Below are 11,468 nucleotides of genomic sequence, written 5' to 3'. Positions count from 1 at the left end.
TGTCTGTCTCTCTCTCTCTGTCTGTCTCTCTCTCTGTCTGTCTCTCTCTCTGTCTCTCTCTCTCTCTCTCTCTCTGTCTCTCTCTCTCTCTCTCACACACACACACACACACACACACACACACACACTCTCTCTCTCTTACAGGTTGGTTGGAATGCTGTACCACATGGGGGTTTCCCTGAATGTCCCCACTTGTAATCAGGAAGTCATCACAACCCAGAGTTTTTCTGCACTTGTATCCTTTCAGGAGAGTAACCTAATAATTTACAGTTCTCTGAAAACTGATATTACACTGGGCAGAACACCAAGACAAACTGGAAGAGATGTATGGCCATTCCCTAATAAAGAAAAAAGTGACAGCAACTTTACTTTAATGTTTTCCTAACTTGGGTATCCCACACACTTTTCCTTGAACTGCTAGTGCATTTCAGTAATGCTGTAGGATTACTTGGCTTAAAATTTTAAGTTAACAAAGTGTTTTGTAAACAGATATTTTTCTCTCTGGAAAGCATTACTTCATAAATAAATCTCTAAGCTGGCCAGAATAATTAATTGAAGTTTGATACGTTGAATCTGTAACGACTTTTTTTTTTTGCATGGGAAACAATTGCCAAAATAGGCAGCTTCTTGTGTGGCACTTAAGTACATGTCAAATAAGGACCAGATTGTATTTTCTATTCCTGTGAACACTTTCTGTTTTGTTTTAAACCACTGATAGTGTGTGGTGCTGAGATAAATTTTCTTGTATTTCTCTTTCCTGCTTGTTGTCCAAATGCTTTGTTTTAAGCCACTTTCCTTTGATTGGTCATGGTGTTTGTCTCTGAAAGACGATAATACCAAAATATGCCAGGCCCCACTCTGGTTCCTTTAACTAGCAAAACTATTCCTTTTATCATCTCTGGACTTTTCTAAAAATATGAAAGACATCTGTCATTTGGTCTTTTCTATTCTCTAAGTAGGGTCTGAAGTTTCAGTAAAAACTTGAGTAATTCCCACAGCAAAAAGATATAGTCTAGATAAAGTAAAACTCAATTAAAATGCACAGATGCTGCAATCAAGACTTTATCTGTTTTCCCGAGCATAGCTGATGAGAGCTGAGTGCCCCTCCTCTCCCGCTTCCCCACTCCGCCCCCGTGACACTAGCTCTGCATATCTCTCACATGGGTGGCCCAAGTGGCCCGTGCTGCCCCTGCCATAACTCTCCTTCAGCCAGGAATGGAGCCAGGGGAAAACCTGGCCCCCTGGATGCCTGGGTAACCTCTTTGCAAGCCTCAAGAGTCTGCATGCATGCCAGAGCAGGCTGGCCATTAGGACTGTGACCATGCAAGTGGACAATGGATGTCCGAGCATCCTGAGTCTGCTCTTTCCAGATCTCATGAGGACTGCTTCGGGATGGGAGAGGCGTAGATTCCAGCAGCACCTAGTAGGGCGTGGTGCTCTCTCACCTGCCCATGTAGGGGTGAGCCCCTGTCCCTGTACATTTGTGGTCTATCTGTCACATAGCCCAGCCTTCCTCCCAGACTGTGGCCCCAGTGTCTAGAATTTAGAAGCCCCAATTTTGCTGAGTAAATAAATTAGTGAATGAGCGAGCTAGTGAGAGTCCCCTGTTAAACCACAAGCACATCCTTGTCTTTTGAGGGCCAGGTGTCCTTGGGTAGTCCTTATGGAGCCAAATTTCCCTTATAAGTTTCTCTGTCTTTATGTCTGTCTTGGATAAATGATGTGGTCAGTGTCACTCGGAGAGCTTGTATTGGCAGACATGGCGTTTATGTGAGAATTCTCTTACTGTAGAAGAAGAAGAAAGTCATGAAAAACACGTCTTTTAGTGACAAAAAGCAGTGTAGTACTTATGCCTTGTTCACGGGAGAGGTTACTAGGACAAGAGTATAAAGAAAAACAGATGTGGCACTTTTGCCTCTTAGGTCCAATCTGGAAGAGACAAATGATAGGTTTTGTAAATTTGTAAATGGTTTTGTGAACAGTTTTTATAAATCACTTTATTCAGTGAATACATATATGATATGAAGTGTGATTGATGTGAAGTGTGATATGATGTGAAATGACAATGAACTGAGAGATGATACATAGGAAACCAACTATGGAAAAGAGGAGTTTGAAGAGCTTGAGGACATGGAAGAGCTTGGCTTGTTAGGTGCCCTGGACAGATGGCTGATGGGCAGGTGGATGAAGCTGTGCAGGAGAGGAAGGGGTGCCACAAGAGAATGGGTGTTAAGACAAGTTCAAGGTCAGATGAGGAAGGGAGCCAGAGAACACGTGAGCAGAGAGGGAGGGGATCACATTGGAGATCTCAGTGCTCCCCTCTGGCAACATAAAAAATGAAGTAAAGGAGTCAAGGAGAAAAGCAAGGGTGGGTGGCAGGCAGCTGCACAAAGCAGAGATGCATCCTCTCTAGCATGGGAGCATCAAGAAGGGTCCTGCACTGAGGAAGGTGAAGGACCTCGAATCTAGTTTTCTGGAGTGCTGTCAAGGTGAACGTGGAGAAGGGAGGTACACGGGAGGGGTTGGGAGCTCAGAGCAGAGGCCGGAGCTGCAGCCCAGCATGTTGCCTCACTGGCACAGCACTGGCAATGAAACTGTAGACGTGGCTGCACTCTCCTAGAGAGAAAAAATAGAGTCCAAGACACATTTAAGAACTTATGTGGTCATGGAATTCTAGAAGAGAAAGATCAACAAAGTAAAAGTGAGAGAGAGACCAGAGACATGGGGGATCACAGACTCACAGGAAGAGAGTTCCAAGGCATTTGGAGTTTTGAGAGCACAAGGAAGACCAACTTCTTAAAATCCACCCAATGGGACAGACAGCAAAAAGGCAGTGGGTGACGCCTTTGAGGGTTCTTTCTGTGGAAAGAAGTCTGATCCAGACTAAAGGAAATGGAAAAAAACCAAGTCGGCGAGTTTAGCAACGCCTTCTGAGGAAAGTCACCACTTCCATTCAGCCCCCTTTTCAGTTGCCTTGAGCCCAGTGTCCAGGACATTAGCCAAGTGGTGGGGCCCTAACGTATCCAACACTCATCATGTAGGCTGTCCAAGCTTCTGGCGCTTGGGCTGACTGCTGACGGAAACAGCTGCCCTGTGAGCTACCCTGTGTCACACACCTGCTTCACTGGTGCAGAAACTTCAGTCAGTTAGGAGAGGTTAGACACACCTTGCCAAAGTCACGGAGCTGGCAGTGAGCCAGGATTTGACCAAAGACATCTGGCATCAACTCGCACTGTCTTTTAACAACTACAAGGTCTTGCTAAATGAAGAGGTCTCCCTGGCTCATTAATGAAACCATTTAGGCATTTTGCTGTGAAAGGGGAGCCTTCCTGTGTCTGCATGATTACGGCATGAAAGTGCCGAATCATGCATTTGTGCACTTAAACTCTCCCATCAGCTTTTACGGCCTGCAATACCAACCTCTCTATAACTTCTTCTTCCTCACCCCTCTCTGAGTTTTGCTGAAGTGACTGTTTTCAAGTCATTTGAATATTACATCGTGTGCTGAAGTATAATTATTTTTTATTCTTACTCAGAAAATTTTAATCCTGGGACTTAATAAATCTGTGTGTAATTGCAGAATTCTTTCAACCAAGGATGAAAAGAGAACTGAGTTCTATAAAGATGGGCAATAAGGGCTGGAAGCCTTCTTGGCCAACATATGTCCATAACAGTTCGTTGTCTAAGTTGTGCTGTATTTCATCCTTAAAGGTTCCAGTGCTGTAATACTCTGGTGCTTTTCATAGCATTGCCCATTAACATATGATGGCATTAACATTTGTTCAGTCAATAAAATCTATTTACAGTTTACTGGTGGGGGCTGTGCAGGTGGCACAGGTTTTAAGCAAAACGGCTCTAGAAGGCATAGAAGGCATTTGCTGAGAGTACTTCTCATGACATGGTGCGGCTTTGTGTAGGAGACCAGTGTTTCAGATTCTGCTTTCAAAATAAGGAACGAATTGAGAGATAATTGCTGTGTAGTGTCCGAGCAGATTACCATTTGGGCTCCCATCTTTACTTACTAGTTTACCTCCAGCCTGCTGCTAAATACCCGTAGTGGATGTTTCCGTAGGGCTGCATTTTGGTTCATAGGAAGGGGATTAGTGGTGCTTGCCCAAACTCTGGAGACTCAAATCAGTGTTCTGCTTGAAAAGACTGCAGGCAAATAAAGGGAACACCTCTGTTCCTGGGTTTTCTCAAAACTGAGGAATCTCCTGAGCAAGATTCCAGCCATGGTCTCGAGAGCCCTTTTGTGTAGTACACAACCTTGTGGCCCATCACATGTCCTCACCCTGGCCAGAGGGGACAGGAAAAGGCTTGTGCTCAAATGTCTGCATGCTCCATAACCCAGAGAAAAACAGATTAGCCACCCTGTGCCTACTGGAAAATACAGAACAAAGAGATGACTTGTTTTCAGTGACCTACTTGGGTCATTGGCAGAGCTGGCGTAGGTCAGATCTCCCCTGTTGCAGACCAGATGGGCTTTTTTCTGGCTCATACTGTTTCCTTTATAAATTATTTCATTTGGTTCCAACAGTAAAGATTTCATTAGCGACAGAATGAGGCCCACTGATGGCAAAATCAATTGAGGTAAAACTGCAGAAGAGCACCATTAATATATCTCATTACTTATGGTAGAAAAATAAAATAAAAACAAAAGAAACCTGGTATTGGCCTAGAGAAGTTCACCAGGCAGAAGCTCTAGTCAGTCTTCTACAAGAGTGCACCTGGTAGTGTTTTGTTCTGTTTCCTTCTTGCACTAGGCTATTTGAAAGGTTAGGGACAGAAATAACACCCTTCTACAGTGTCTTATTTTATATCTGTAGCTGCATTCTACATAGATGCTGTTATGTTAATCCTTTGCACTGAAACCAGAAGCCCTGATGAAAGAATGGCACCACCCTCAGCCAGAGATGTCCTGGGTCCCAGGAGGTATAGCCGGCAGCCTGCTGTGCTGCAGGCCCACATAGCTACCCTGCCCAGGCTTTGCCTGACTTGGAAGGGTTTAGTTTCCAGCAGGGTTGGGGGGCAGCGGCCACTCCGACTCCCAACCTGTGGAGCCCAGGGGCTTTGAGCTGATAGCTGTGGGACCCCAGAGGTCCAGAGGCTCATGCTGAGCGTGAATGGCTTTGCCTTTCAGTGGTCCCATTTTGTCCTGATGCATACACTTAGAGGTCACGCAGGCATTGCAGAGCTGTATGGATAGGAGACCAAGGGAATGTTAGCAATACAGGCATCTGGAAGTGTGAGATGCCAGGTCCTGCCCTAAAATGACAGGGCAGGTTCTGATAGGCGGTCAGTAGCTTCAGGATGTTTTTGGCCTTTTGCTGTGCAAGCTGCTGTGCTATGACATACGTAGGGATCTTTAACACTCCACTACAAGACAAAATCATTAAAGATAGTTGGCATGTACATGTGTTCTGTTGCTCTCATCTTGCAGGTACACTGCAATAACGGAAAGTTATCCTATACCAAGATAACAGAAGTGCCACTACCCCCTTTGCCATCCAGTGGAAAACAGGCTGTGAATGCACCCTGGGGTGTCCTCACCCACTTACATACTGGACCTATCACCAGGCACTGTCAAGCTCTGTCCCAAAGTCAAATGACCATGAAGGGTAAATGCTTTGAATAAATTCAGAACAAGAAGGCAGCCCAACGGCACAACCAAAGACACTCACAAAAGAGGACTCCCAGAACCACCTCAGACAGTAGGAAGAATGATGGGATAAGTGCCTTTGAAAGGAGCAGGAGGGCTGTGGAGAGAGCTCAGGGGTCCAAGTACCTGCCTCGCAAGCACGAGAACTGGGTTCAGTCCCCAGCACTGCCCCACCTTGAATCTGCAGAGTGAAAACCTGTACCAAATACACAAATTTAAATTGAAAGGAGGAGGAACATTTGGAGGGGGATTCATGGCATTGTCTCCTTTACTGTAATAATAATTCACATTTCCCAACCACGCCTTCTATCATAAAGAGAAGTAGATGTGCAAGGTGCTACGGACGCATACCCCGGAAGAAAGGCCAGGGGATGAGTGAGTGGACCAGGCAGGGAGAAAACAGTACGATCCTCCTTCCAGCATCAGTGCTTCCATCGCGGGTGTTTCTGGAGTCCACGCCTGAAGCACAGGGCGGGGTGGAGGTGGGTGGGTGCTGGGGAGCAGCAGCCTTCTTCACACCCCTCCCCCAGCCTGTGGTCCTTTGGACACAAGTCATCACCCACAAGCTGTATTCAAGTGTCTCAATCGTCATGTCCTCTTCTCTAAGTGTGACTGCAAGCTTTCAGGAAAACGAGTTGAATGTGACTCATGTAAAACAAAAAGTGCAAGTCCTTATTTTACACACCAGTGGGGTTTGCCATTGCTGTGTCGTTTCCTGTAGATAAAAAATATGAATGCATGTAAAATCATAGTACACAGTAATACTTTCAAGTGCATCAGTTCCCCAAACATACCTCTTATTCTATTTCTGTGACTGGCATGTAAAATTGTACATGTTCATGTAGAACTAAGGTCTTGCATTTTCTTGCACAGCAAAGTGATTTTAGGTAACACACTATATATTTTTAAAAAGTTAGAAAAATGAATTCAGGATTTTTTTCCCACAAAGAAATAATAGAAGTTTGAAAAGATAGATATGCTTCTCTTGGTTTGAGTGTTATATGATACATATACACATGACATGTGTGCACATGTGTGTGAGCTGAGGATTGAACCCAGGGCCTTGTGTGTGCTAAGCACGTGCTCTACCATGTAGCTGCAACTACTTGCTTTTCATCTGGGTTTCACTTGAGTGCTTTTCTCCAGCAATGAGTTGCTAACATGCACTAGTAGCTACCCAACCTGATTTGTTTGTTCTCTGCTAACTTTAAAAGAATCAATGCAATTTAATTTTTCTTTCCTATTTCTATATTTAATTTTTTAACGTTTTTGAGAACTCTATACTGATTTCCAAAGTGGTTGTATTAATTTACACTCCCAATAACAATGGAAAAAGGTTCCTTTCTGCCCATATATTGGCTGATTATGGCTATTAATCATAGCCGTACTTTCTGGAGTGAGATGGAATCTCAGTGTTGCTTTAATTTGCAGTTCTCAATGGCCAGTGACGTGGACGTTTTCCTTGTATCTATTGGCCACTTGTACTTTCTCATCTGAGAAGTGCCTCTTCACTTCAGATGCCCATTTTGGGTTGGGTCTTTTGTTTGTGGGAGTCCAGTTTTTTCTTTTATTTTTAATTTGGATCTGTTCCAAAAGTCCTCTTATCTGAGAGCTAGCTGACAAAAATTTTTCCTATTCTGTAGGTATCTTTTCATTCTGTTGGTGGCTTCCTTTATTGTGTAGAATCTTTTTAACATGATGTGATCCCATTTGTTGATTCTTGGTATTTCCATGTTTAATATAACCAGATATATTCATCAGCCTCTGTAACACTTAGTAGAAATAAGAATTGGAAGTTATGTATAGAATTAATACATTTTAAGATGTTTACTATGGAATTTTTTAAAATCTATTTGATATAGGGTCTCACTATGCAGCTCGGGCTCAGTGATCCTCCTATTTCAGCCTCCCCAGCACTGGGATTACAGGCACATGCCACTGCCCAGACTCCGTGGCTGGCTCAGCACACCCAGGGGTGGGGCTAGTGCAGCATGTGGTGTCGATGATCTAAACCGACCTTGCACTTGCCTAAGCAGGCACTTAGACCACTGAGCTATCCTGCCGGCCCTGGGAATGTTTAGAGTACTAGTTCAAAAGCATCTAGACAAAGAAAATCTGATGATATGACATCAGTACTTAAAATGTAAAGGCAAACAAGCTTCTACTTGTTTACAAAAGCATTTCTCCAGGGTGTATGTGTGTGTGCCTGCCGGCTTAGTAAATCCCCAGCACCAGGGTCTCCGCATCCCATTTCACCTCTTTTGTCATCTTCACCCTGACCTGATGTTCCATTAGTATCTGGCCCTTGCCAGCAGGTCCTGCATTCCTGTTATGTGTCATGAACATCATGGTGCCACCTTGCATCTCCACCAGCTTTCCCTCCAGCGTGGGTTGTGAGCACTGCCTGGATGCCCACCATTGGATTCTTCTTCTCCTACTCGCTGGGCAAGCTCCGCTCCTCCCCACTTGTCAGCTCCCTCTCTGAGCAGATCCGTTTGCTCCACCTCCAGGCCCCACCCCAGCTTGCTCAGGAGAGCAGCTCCGGGGCTTATGCTTCCTCTGCCTCCCAGCAGCCCACCCCATGCAAGCAGGCCCAACCTCCCAGAGCACATGTGGGCTCAGTGCCTTGTGGCTCCCCTGGGCTCAGAAGAGGACCAGTTCCTGATCACTGTTTGCAGACCTCTGCGTGCTCTGACCTGCACGCCATTCCAGCCACTTCTTTCTCCGCTGTCCCCTCAGTGTGCCTTTGTTCATCTGCACCACCCCCTCACCTCCAGCCACAATCCGTGTTCTTCAGCCACAAATCCAGCTGACTGAGTCCTGCTCATCGTCCAGGAGATGTCACTCAAGGCAAGGTGGCTGCCCGTGCCTCAGCTAGGTGCCTCAGCTCTGAGGGAGCTGCTCCAAATCTGGTTTCTGGGAGCTTTAGCTAACCCCATGGTATGCTGTGGGGCTCTTCTCTCCCATCCTCCCAGCTGTCCAAGGGCAGGCACAGTGCCTCTGGCCTTTGGTCCACTTGTCTGCTCTTGCTCTTTACCCCACCATCCTCCAGCCCACATCAAAATGTTTGAAGAATTTTCTCCCTAAAACATTAGCTCTCCAAGGACTGCCAAGACCCCTGTGTTACCAGAAGTGTGAGAACAAACTGTACAAGCAGCCTAAGTGCAAGAGAGGCAGCAGTTCCCCTACTAACTCCCACTGTTCACAAATGCGTAGGAATCTCAAAGTGACGATTGCCCAGACCTTGGGAAATCTCAGACCTTTTGTGTCTGCCATTTGTATCTTGATTATCTTTTATGGGCTGAGTTTTTCATTTTGCTAGATAATGAATTTGACAAGTTGAAGAAATCAAGATAATAAGATTGCAGGGATAATGTGGTTAATTACCATGTTGTTGCTGGTAGAACCAAGGCCTGGAAGGAAGAGTTATTTCCACTGCTAATCTGCTTTGAGCGCAGCAGTTCTCAGAACAATTAAAACACACGTATCCAAACTGATCAAAACCAAGACACATATTTTTAAATTGGACTTATTATGAAAACCAAACAAAGTGTTCTCTGTTACATTTTTTCAAATTGTGGGTTGTGAAATTATACTGATTTGCTACAGATTGCTATTGTATACAAACGGATCTTAGAAAAATAATTTTTAAGATACAAAATGATGGTTTTAAAATGGAAAACACATAGGCCCTCAAAAATGAGAACATCTTTCTAGATAATAACATATACTTTAAAAGAAAACATAATTTCCTGGGAGTCTTATCTTATAATTATTTAGCTCATTTTAAGCTTAAAAAATTAGAAACTTAATTTTTCCTTTGCCATTAGATTTGTGTGTTGTCTCATATATCCAGATAAACTTGATTTATGGGTGTACAGTATCCTTATTTTTATGTTCACTGGGTTCCATGAAGTATAAATATTGAGAAAATGTAGGATTCAGAACTTTTAGAGTCTGCTCCCCTTTTTATTTGCATAGTGTTTTGTTCCGGTTTCCAAAGCTGCCTTTGCAGCCCAGAATGTCTCACTAGGTAACCCAGTGTCAAGGTTCTTTCGCATCCCCAATTCACTGTCTTTTTTAAAACAGGATGCATTTTTCCATTCGCCCAAAGCACTGTTCCATTTGTACCTTAGGACTTCTAGAGAAACGTCCTACTCAGCCCCACCAGGTTCCAGGGAGCAGCCTTCTAAAAATCACTTTTCTCTGTGCCTTTAGGATGAATTCTGATTCATCCTAATGATGAATCAGGATCACTGCCCATCTTCCCAGGGCTCAGCTATCAAGTTTGCCAAAAAACAAATACTGATAGCACCAGCTGATTTAGCCACGCACACACACACACACACACACACACACACGCTGCACCCCTCTCTGCAAATACATATCTTTTTCTCGAGTCTGGGTTTCCTAGAAAGTTGTAAAAATTGTACCCAATGTACAGTTCACTATTACAACTTTTTTATTGCCATATTTTTAGTGCCTTTTATTGCAGCTCTAAACAATTGGAGGCCTGTGGTGCTGTGGAATTAAAAATATTAAGGATTTTATGCTCTCATTTTGAATGTGTCATTCTATGAACACTTGCTAGGTTTCTGGGATTGGATTAAATATCTTAAAATTGAGGGCTGAGAGTGTAGTGTATGGTAATGCCCCTGTTGAGTACATACTGGGCCCTGCATTAGATCCAAGGAAAAACAAGGAAAGAGAAGGAAAGAGAAGGGAAGGGAAGGGAGGCTCAATATTTGCATGCAGATTCATCTTCGGCTACTTGTAGATATCTATTTGTCTTATCTATTTGGGACAGGGTCTCACTATGTAGCTCAGACTCTTAGTGATCCTCCTGTCTCAGCCTCCCCAGTGCTGGGACTACAGCATGCACCACCATGCCCAGTTTCTGTGGCCAGTCGGCCCAGGGCTGGCATGGCATGCGCTACTGGGGATCAAACTTGTGTCCTTGTGCTTGCCAGGCAGTCACTTAGGCTGACAAGCTATCTTCACAGCCCTGCTACTGGTAGATATCTTAATAGTCTCAAATATAGATTTAGTTGTGCATAGAAAGCGTATATTCTTTAAATAACCAACCTAGGATTCTATTCTAATTAGCATTATCAGATGCTTGAGTTGAGAATCTGCTATACGAATCATTTTAACTTTCCCTTTGCTAGCAATAACTTGTATGTTGGATAGTACTTCAAACATGTTTTGAATTTAGTTTAATTGTGTGTACCCAGTAGGGGGTGGAACTTAGCTGCAAACATTAGTAATAACTTATTTAAAAATAACTGACCCTCACCTCCCATCCCTGACCTACCCAGGCTGCATCTCCGTGACCAAATCGAAGGTTAGGAGCCCGGTGAGTCCCAGGCCAGGCATCAAACACTAAGTGTTTGAACCTTCTGTCACCCGTAACTAGGGTGAAAGAAAAAGGAAGGAAAGCAAGCCAGTCATGGTGCAGGGAAGAGGACGATTTGCAGAAAAGTGAGGCCGACTTGTGCTCTCTCTTTAGATAGTGAGATAAAACCCCCGGCCAGTCTGCAAAACAAGCGTTCACCGGTCAGACGTTTTAAATTTGCATTTCCTTGTTTGCTGCTTGAAGTCCTCACAGCCCCCTCCGCACACTCACACACCCAGCTCTGAACTCTGTGGAAAAAAAGGCAAGAAATAAAAACTGAGCTCTCTTGGAGGTTCGGAGGTGTTGTTGTGTGGGACGAGGAGCCCACTGTGAAGTGATAAAGACCAGAGAGCAGGCTCCTAACACATTAGAAACAGCGACCATGGGGCAGGGCTCACAGTGGCCAGAGTCATC

General features: G+C 44.4%; 1 protein-coding gene across 4 annotated transcripts in view; it reads left to right on the top strand.

The window, feature by feature from the left end:
- Aff3 (AF4/FMR2 family member 3) overlaps positions 1 to 11,468 on the top strand; it is a 535,781-nt gene that overhangs the window by 271,792 nt on the left and 252,521 nt on the right. The gene's annotated exons all lie outside the window — the stretch shown is intronic.

Source organism: Octodon degus, unplaced genomic scaffold (assembly GCF_000260255.1).
Source record: "Octodon degus isolate 3935 unplaced genomic scaffold, OctDeg1.0 scaffold00052, whole genome shotgun sequence".
NCBI classification, from domain to species: Eukaryota; Metazoa; Chordata; class Mammalia; order Rodentia; family Octodontidae; genus Octodon; species Octodon degus.
Note: the sequence above shows the minus strand (reverse complement) of the source record. Positions and strands in the feature narration are given on the sequence as shown.